A 9,602-nucleotide genomic window follows, 5' to 3' on the forward strand; every position below is an offset into this window, starting at 1 on the left:
TAGCCTATGTTTACTGACAATAATATACTATTCCCCCTTTAGTGGCTGGACCACTAACTGAAGCTGTAGTTCTTTTTGTCACAGAGGTAATCATGTGCAAGCCCTCTAAATCCAAATTGCTATCAATTGCTATACACGGTGCATACAAAAGCTAGACTTCCCATGAATTTAAAACTTTAATGATTTAGAGTCCAATTTTATAAGACAATGAGCACTTTTTCTCCTTAACTAGCAGACAAAAGGAGAATACATGTTGTACAGCCAGGTTTGAATACTCCGTATCAACGACCCTTTCCCCATGCACACAATATTTGTATTTAGCGAAGATCACATAAATTTAATCCTCTCTCTGCCGAGGGCCTTTACCTTCATCTTATTTTAGGCAAACTAATAGCTAAATGACCATTTGGTTAAATGTATTTTTTTCCATTTCAGCAGAATAATCCATAAAGGAAAAAAACCCCACAAAACAACCAAAAAGCAACCAAACAACAAAAGAAGAGCTCTGACAGATTTTGGTCTTTGTAGATTGTCCCTCCACATCCTTCCCCGTCCTAATTTTCCTAGTAGGCCTGTTGCATTGCATTAAAACTACCCTCTCTTAAATTAGCCTTAAGTTTTTTCATCTCTTCAGCAATGATTTAAGGGGCAGAGAGTCAGTCTTGCAAGTCAAATCTCTGAATCAAAGCCTCAAAAGAACATTTCCTGCATGTCACCATCACTGATTCATTATTCTGTCAGCCCATGTTGCTTCTGACACATGTCCTGATTTGTTTGTTAGTGCTCCCAAGTCGATGAGCAGAAAGATAGAAAATTATTACAAATAATTAGCAAATATTCTGCCTAATCTGCTCTTGCACTCATGCCACTCCTTAAAAACCTTGTGACATCAGTGACATCATCAGATTTAGACTTTCTTTGTAATAAACCAACTGTGAACTGAGAAAAATATACTCAATATTAACCTAAATATAATTTTTACTAATACACTGTACAGATGTGGGACTTAGTATTTGATTTTTTAAAAACTGAAAATTAACCACTACTCTGGCCTTTAAAAGACAAAACCACCTAACTCTTGATTCAGCAAGAGAATGCAGTATCTTGCACTGCCTAGCTCTGCTGGGATATTAGCAAAATTAGTCTAGGTGTATGATTATGTGTATTTTTTTAAACTCCCAGAGCATCTTTTCTCCAAGAACCTCAAGCAAATCAAGTGTCTGCTAATTAAGGTTCTTGGCAGATTCCAAAACCAGCATTTTAACTAGCACGAATGGACAAAATTAACAGCAAAGGTTTTATAGTTTGCCTGGTCTGCCCAGAATCATACAGTTATGGCAGAGCTGGTATGGAGTCAGAGTCCCTGTCATACTTGTATTCTCCCGTTCTAACCACAAGACCACACACCCACATCACCCCATAAACCTGCTGCACTCAGAGCAAAGAAACATGACTTTAATGAAAACATTTTCAGAATAAGCTTACACCTCCTCTATGATTAATATCACAGCCCAGAATAACTCTAAAACTCCACTAACTTTTTGCTTTCAGGTTTATAGTCATCACTAGGATTTTTAACCTCTTTGCATCGCTGTTAAAGATGTAATAATTGAAAACTGACATTTCCATCTAGATTTTTCACCAACAACTATATGAACATGCAATTGATGACAGAGGCATCAAAGCAAGCGAGGTGGGGCTGGAAGATTCCTAGTTTAGGTCTTACATAAGTTACTCCATATATTTCTGATTTCAGCATTTCTCCTACAGTGATTTTAAATTTACTTTAAACATCCATGCCTCATACTTGCACGGATGTTTTACAACTAGCAATCAAGACTAAAAACCTCCCAGAACATTTTAAAATTAAATAAACGTTATAAAATGAAATTAACATGTATGGAGCCCTAGGGAGTAGCCAGAAATTATATGGAGCTGGCAACATCCATTATTTCAAAACCTAAGGTAGGTCACTTAACCATTTGGGTTTTTTAAAGAAGTAGAAACAATATTGATACAAAGACTGCACAGTTAAGATATCACAAAAGGTTAATCCATCAGTGGGCCTGAAATCCTTGTTATGTATGGCTTGATGAAATTGCAAATTATTACAGTCCTAGGTAACCTATAAGGTCATTTTTTCCCCTCCTATAAAAGGCCTCTCCTAGATATAATTTGAATCCAACTTAAGACATGAAAACAAGATTTAAGTTGGATTTTAAAGATTAATAAACTTCATATAGGTCTTTGAAACCACAATGAATTTAATCTGTAGCTCCTAGTAGCACATCAGGACAAGCCCTCCACCATTTTTCTATACTTGCCCTGGAAGTACAGAATACAAAATGCATGCCAAGTGAACACATCTGTTATTTTCACAACTATTACTTCAGTCACTATTCAGACAACTAGGCAGTCTGGTTATTTCTAGGCTACTCCAGCACTTTCTTCAAATAAAACAAAAAAAAAAAAAACAAGCCCAAAAACACCAGGAACCCAGCCTCACAGAATAGTTAGGGTTGGAAAGAACTTTAAGATCATCAAGTTCCAACCCTCCTGCCATGGGCAGGGACACCTCACACTAAACCATGTTACCTAAGGCTTCATCCAACCTGGCCTTGAGCACTGCCAGGGATGGAGCATTCACAACTTCCCTGGGCAACGCATTCCAGTGCCTCACCACCCTCACAGTAAAGACCTTCTTCCTTATATCCAATCTAAACTTCCCCTGTTTAAGTTTTAACCCTAACCCCTTGTCCTATCACTACAGTCCCTAGTGAAGAGTCCCTCACCAGCATCCCTGTAGGCCCCCTTCAGATACTGGAAGGCTGCTATGAGGTCTCCACGCAGCCTTCTCTTCTCCAGGCTGAACAGCCCCAACTTTCTTAGCCTGTCTTCATACAGGAGGTGCTCCAGTCCCCTGATCATCCTCGTGTACCTCCTCTGGACTTGTTCCAACAGCTCCATGTCCTTTTTATGTTGAGGACACCAGAACTGCACACAATACTCCAAGTGAGGTCTCATGAGAACAGAGTAGAGGGGCAGGATCACCTCCTTCAACCTACTGGCCTCAAACTACAGTACCCTAACAGAACAAGCTATAAGAACAATAATTATTCTAAAGTCAATACATCCAATCTCTAATATAATTTATACCTCTTAGAATTGGGTTTGTGTCCAAAAGAAGGTGGGAGTGCTCACAAAGTTACAGTTTTCATGTTCATTCACTCAAGCCTATGCTTCCGATATCTATTAATTATCGTCTTTAAAGTAAAGGCTAGCAGGGACCAACAAAAATCCTGTTGGGTGAGATCTGCACACAGCCAGTGTTACATACATTCAATAGTAATAGAGTTTTAATTAATTGAACAATGAAACATGGTCATTAAGTTAGTTTCTATCTTTAGGTAATACTTACAGGAAAAAGCACACAGGTGCTATTCCTCCTTGTTTTGCTGTTTGTACATTTGAGAGCCAAGTGCAGGAAGGCAGATACAACTGGCAGTAATTTCCATCTCATGGTGACTCCGGAAATGAGGAGCCCAACTCTTACATAATGAATTGAGAATAAATTTAACTTGTCTGTGTAATCTGTTCTTAGGTATTCCTGCATTGACTGAAAGTCAGATTTGTTTTTAATTTAACTACCCACTCCGGCTATATGATAAATCTTACATAAACAGACTCGGACAGTAGGATTAGAGGATAAACATAACTAATGCTCAGATCTAGAGTCTGTGATGAAAGAGGGGGAAAAAGCTCAAAAAAAATCCCAAAAGATGTAACATGCACAGACATCGCCTTTAATTTTCTAACCTGTCTAAAATTTATCATTTTTTTTTTCTAAAATTTGACCTGTCTCTAAATACACTTCAGCTGATTTTAAATTTCTTGGGTTTTGTTTGGGATTTTTGTTTGGGTTGGTGTTTTGTCGTTTTGTTTGGTTGCTTTTTTTTTCATTATTATCTAAAAGGAAAGGTGGTTTTGGGTGGGGTTTTTTTTTTGCGGTGGTTTGGTTTTTTTCCCCTCCAAAATATAGCTGCGCAGAAGGAGAATAACAGTAAATGAATTGCTATGAGAATTCACCATTCTGTAGCTTCTGCATTTTAGGCTGTCAGCAGGGAAAATCAATCTGATGTTTGCTGAGCACATGAAAAGATCAATTTCATTGGAAGGCACTTGGAAAACATATATATATTATTTTATATAGTTGCAATATACAGGATATTTCAGATTGTATTACAACAGTCAATTTGGGAAAAACAGTATTTGGAAATGGTAAACAGAAATAGTGAGAAACGGTAAACCCAGAAAAGTATACAGAGGAAGACTATTATGTGAGCAACACATAAAGCTTGATTGCTTTAAAGCCATTGAGATTGGAATAATTATGGAAAAAAAAATACCTTTCTTAGAGAGCATATTAGTAATTCATACATCTCCCTAAAAAATGAAGTAATTGAAATATCAGAAAGGCTTTCCATATAAGTTATCTATAAATCTGAATAGAAATTATTGACTTCAGTTTATACTTTACTATCAATAGCATTTGCAACTCATTGCATTTGATTGTTATATTATCTTATTACTAAAATTTGTATTCGTTAATGCTGATGGGAGATGCTTTAATCACTGAAATCCCATTTGAATCTCCTTCCAAGCCCCTAACTTGATCCTTCTTCTCAAAGTAGTGTAAGTAAGTTAAGGAAAGCATTTACATTACAGGACTAATAAGTTTAATAGGGGAAATTAAATAATTCATTTTCTTCTTTCCAAAGTAGAAGAATTTACCCCAAAGATAGGGTAAATTTTCTCATTTACCTATTTATGGCCCCAGTATTTTCCCATACACTGACAAACACCAGAAAGCATGAGCTGAACGTCTATACAGATAATTATTATTTGAGAATTACTTTTTTTTTCCTAAGAAATTACCTACACCATTTGTGACTTCAAGGCAAACAAGGAAAATCAGTGGTGAAGCAACCTCATCTTAAAAATATATAGAGTCAATTAAAATATTTCCTTATACTAGAAATAGAAAAACATTTCTGGGAACAAGCCAAAGCCTCAGCATGAAAAATATCATGGGGATTTTCCAATCAGGATGATACCAGCTTTCACAGATTGCCTTCACAAAAGAAAAACTGCAAATTCAAATGATTTTTTTTTGTTCCCTAAATTTGTAGAATAAGTTTTGGAATATCAAGTGACTTCTTATTGTCTAAAAGATAATTTAATACATATTCCAGAGCTGGTCTGATACATTAACTCTGGGAAAGCATTTTGCCAGATTAATAGATAAAAGTTGTAGAAATAGCCCTTTCAGAGCTATAAAAACCGCCTTTTTTCTCTCTCTGCTCAAGTGAGAGTATCCAAATTTGCTAGTACAAGACTGAAATAGAATTATCATATAGAACAACACACTTTTCTACTTGCTGTTAACTATTTTTCACCTCCTCAAAACACAAGGTTTTGGAAGTGTTCAATAAACACAGGTGTTCTTTAAATTCACTTTGCTTCTAGAATCAGATTACATGATTAATTTTAACATCAACAGATAGAAGTGCTTTTGTTCATGGGATACAAACAATAAGATTATAGAATCATAGAATCATAGAATAGTTAGGGTTGCAAAGGACCTTAAGATCATCAAGTTCCAGCCCTCCTGCCATGGGCAGGGACACCTCACACTAAACCATGTCACCTAAGGCTTCATCCAACCTGGCCTTGAACACTGCCAGGGATGGAGCATTCACAACTTCCCTGGGCAACCCTTTCCAGTGTCTCACCACCCTAACTAAAGAATTTCTTATATCCAGTCTAAACCTCTGCTGTTTAAGTTTCAACCCATTACCCCTTGTCCTATCCCTACAGTCCCTAATGAATAGTCCCTCTCCAGCATCCCTGTAGGCCCCCTTCAGATACTGGAAGGCTGCTATGAGGTCTCCACGCAGCCTTCTCTTCTCCAGGCTGAACAGCCCCAACTTTCTCAGCCTGTCTTCATACAGGGGTGCTCCAGTCCCCTGATCATCCTCGTGTACCTCCTCTGGACTTGTTCCAACAGCTCCATGTCCTTTTTATGTTGAGGACACCAGAACTGCACACAATACTCCAGGTGAGGTCTCAAGATAGTACAAGTAGAGATTTATCTTGTCATACTTGTTATATTTATTTTTATGGTAGATACAGCCAGTGATTTAACCCTTCTATAACTTTTTCCATCCTCATCCTGAAAGAAAACGCTTATTTTTCTCTAATTAAATCATTATGAAATGAATACCTTGTGTAGCATGAAGTTGTTGAGATTTGTCTCACGTGACTGGGCACAATTGTGCTTCTGTGTACCTCACTTTTTCCCCCCTGTACTTTAAAGGGCTTTTTTTTTTTTTTGCTGTGGCCTTCAAGGCAATGCTGAATCACACCAAGCACTTTAGTGAATACGTTCTTTGAAGAGCTGGTCTTTTTCCTGTGGTTCTTGTTACATATAGTTCAAGTAACAACAAAAAAAGAATCCCTCCAAGAGACTGCCTTTCACGGATTCTTATACAGTATATTGCTTAAAAGTGCAAGAACCCATATTGATTTCAGCTTAGCAAGGGCTAATGAGACAGCATGCACTGAAATTCCTATATACTGTACAGAGACAATGCTATTGACCTGAAACTAGAATTCTCAAGGAATGCTATATCTACAGTTCAGCACAATTGCAACTACACATTGCACAGTCCAACCTAAACCAGCTGAAATTTAAGGAGGGTAACATGCTTTAATTGCACTCATCTAAATGATAAGGGTATTTTTTTTTATTCGATAAACACTGAGCACACTTCAAGCTGTTCCTCTTTTTCCGAGCCACCTGCCCTATACAAAACATGCAAGATAAGCAGGAACAAACAGTGAGACTAGATTTGAGAAAGGAAACTACTGTCTAAATCAGAAAAAGATAACCTAGTACTTTCAGTCCACAGCTGGCCTCAGAAGCCTATTCAACAACCCATGAAGAGGAAGGACTTGCACTTACAGAAAAGTCAAAGCTACTTTGCTACTTAATGACACTGACTGAACTCTGGTTTCAGAACATATACTTCTGAAAGAAAGAACACCACAAAATTTTAGATGTTCTCTCATTGTTAGTTCACTTTATAAAGCCAAAGCCAGGTAAATCAGGTTGTTAATACCTTTCAATAGATTTAGAAATCTATTGTAAACATTATTTCTTACACCTTTTTAATTTACTTACAAATTTTTGCTCCCTCAAAATATAATAAATACAAAATTTACCTCTTTTTTTTAAGGAAGACTTTTCATATCCAAATTCTCTATACTGCAGGGCTGTAATGGAAATTATTATATCATTTCAGCTTTGTGACTGCAGATGAAGGAATATCATCTTCTAATTCTGAGATTCTGGAAAGTAAGGCCTAATATTCTGCTGTAAGACTGATGTGGGCATTTGTGTGTGATACGATATGTGAACAGACACTTCACAGAATAGGTCAAAGTATCAACCCATATTTTGCCCAGAAAGAAGCTAAGATCATCCAGCTGGAAAAAAAAAATAAATCTTACTGGAGAATTAAATGAACTAGCTCTTAAAAATACACCACCAAACAAAAACAAATATCTACAAGAAAATATGTATCATCTCAAACAAATCCTAAAAGATGCAGCAATAAGAAAAGTTTCCTCGAAACATCTATGATCAAAATGAACTGAAAAACAACTCTAGCCAATAGACAGTTACAAGGTGAAGCCATCTCCCCATCCGTGTTCATTTACATATTCTGTGTGGCTGGGAGCACATCTGAAACCTGGAATTTTTATTAAATTCTAGACATTTTTACCCTGATAGTGAAACAAGGGGAACACAAAATCACAAAATGGAATATATAAACCTTTAGAATTAGTTTTAAGCAATGTTAAGTTCAGTGGCTTTGTAACAGTAGCAGTGGAAAATTACTGAGGTGCATAATACATAGAAAAAATAGAGTACAGCTAGAGAACATACTGGCACAAGATAAATCGTTATAGTTGATGTAGTCTTAAGAAAAACAGTCTAGAAAAACAGGACGCAGGGATAAGGAGTATCTGGGAATAGCAGGTGTCCAGGATAGGCTATGGGTAAACTAACTGATAAGTAGGAGGATAGGAGGATTATTATGTCTCTGGTGCTAACGAACCAATTAAACTGGTATATGCATCTACTGTGCGTGCTTCAAAGGCTGCCAGAAGTGATGAAGATTGTTGGAAGAAGTAAATGACCCTCAGAGACCACCACCACAATTCTGTATGCATGCGGGGAGCTTTCTGGAAAGTGATGTAATCCATACATAGCCTCATGAATATGTATGTATGCCCAGGGACTATATGAGGATGGCTTGTGTAGCAATAGGGAGACACACGTTAGGAGGAGCTATCCCCCGTGTCTCCCGGCACCGCAATAAAGAATACCTGCTTGTCAGCTTGAAAACTTTGTTGGCAAGTTTGTTCCTGGAGTTTTTTTCCGAATCAATAGTCATGGAATAAAGCATATGTTTTCTTTTCTACTCTAATGACCCTTTAAGCCACATGAAGATACCAAGTAAGTGTTTGTGTGAGAAAGAAGAAAGAACAATAAATAACTTTAATTAAATTCATTTAGTCACAAGTGTAAAATTATCTCAGTATTCCATTTCTCACAGACAACTCTCATATACGTACAAACAGCCCCAGAACTGAGGACAAGCTAAAACATCTACTTTCCCTCTTCTAATTTTCTCTCCCTTTAACAACCTTTCAGACAAGGTCTCCCCACATTTACACAACATCCACCTGGATCTGCTTTCCTTCCAACAAGTTTCTACTAGTAAAGCTTTCAGAGGTGAGCAACTTTGTCAAGTCCAGAAAGGAGCTGGAAGTCTCTCTTACAAGGTCTTAACTCCATTAAGGTCTTACCCTGTATTACTTGTGTAACCTCTGCTGTGCACACTAATGGGCCTGGTATCACCATATGCATAAAAAAACACCATAAAAATCAACATTCTTTGCAAAAAGACAGCGGTGAGGCTCTAGTAACCACCTCTCTCAGCATTTGGCTTGTAAACGGCAACCAGTTCAAATGCAAAACTAACACTGGCACATTTCTGAAGTCAGCAATGCTCTGTGCTTATGAGAAGAACAGAGCAAATTAAGGATGAGATCAAATCCAATAATACTTCTGGAGAGAAATGAATCATTGAAAAACCTCATATTAGGAAGAAAAATAGAGCAACACTCATGAGAGCAAGTAACTAAGAGAAGTTTTAATAGTGTTAACTTCTGTAGCAAGAAATTCTAACCCTCATCAGGACAGGCCACTAAGTAAGTAACTTACGGCAGCAAAAAGAGATTTGTCTAAAAAAAAGAAAGAAGAAAACAAACCAAAAACATAAAGGAGAAAAAAAAAAAGAAGAGGAGAGTATGATGGCCAAGAAGAATATTATGAAATCTGCTATTAAAAATAATCAAATTTGGTTTCTGTACTCCCTTCAGCATACTTCCTTGATATTTAATAGCAAGTGGTAGCAGTAGTGTTTAACACTACACAAAATGTTGAGTTGTTGCTGTTTTATTATAGGAGT

Source organism: Melopsittacus undulatus, chromosome 8, assembly GCF_012275295.1.
Source record: "Melopsittacus undulatus isolate bMelUnd1 chromosome 8, bMelUnd1.mat.Z, whole genome shotgun sequence".
NCBI lineage: Eukaryota > Metazoa > Chordata > Aves > Psittaciformes > Psittaculidae > Melopsittacus > Melopsittacus undulatus.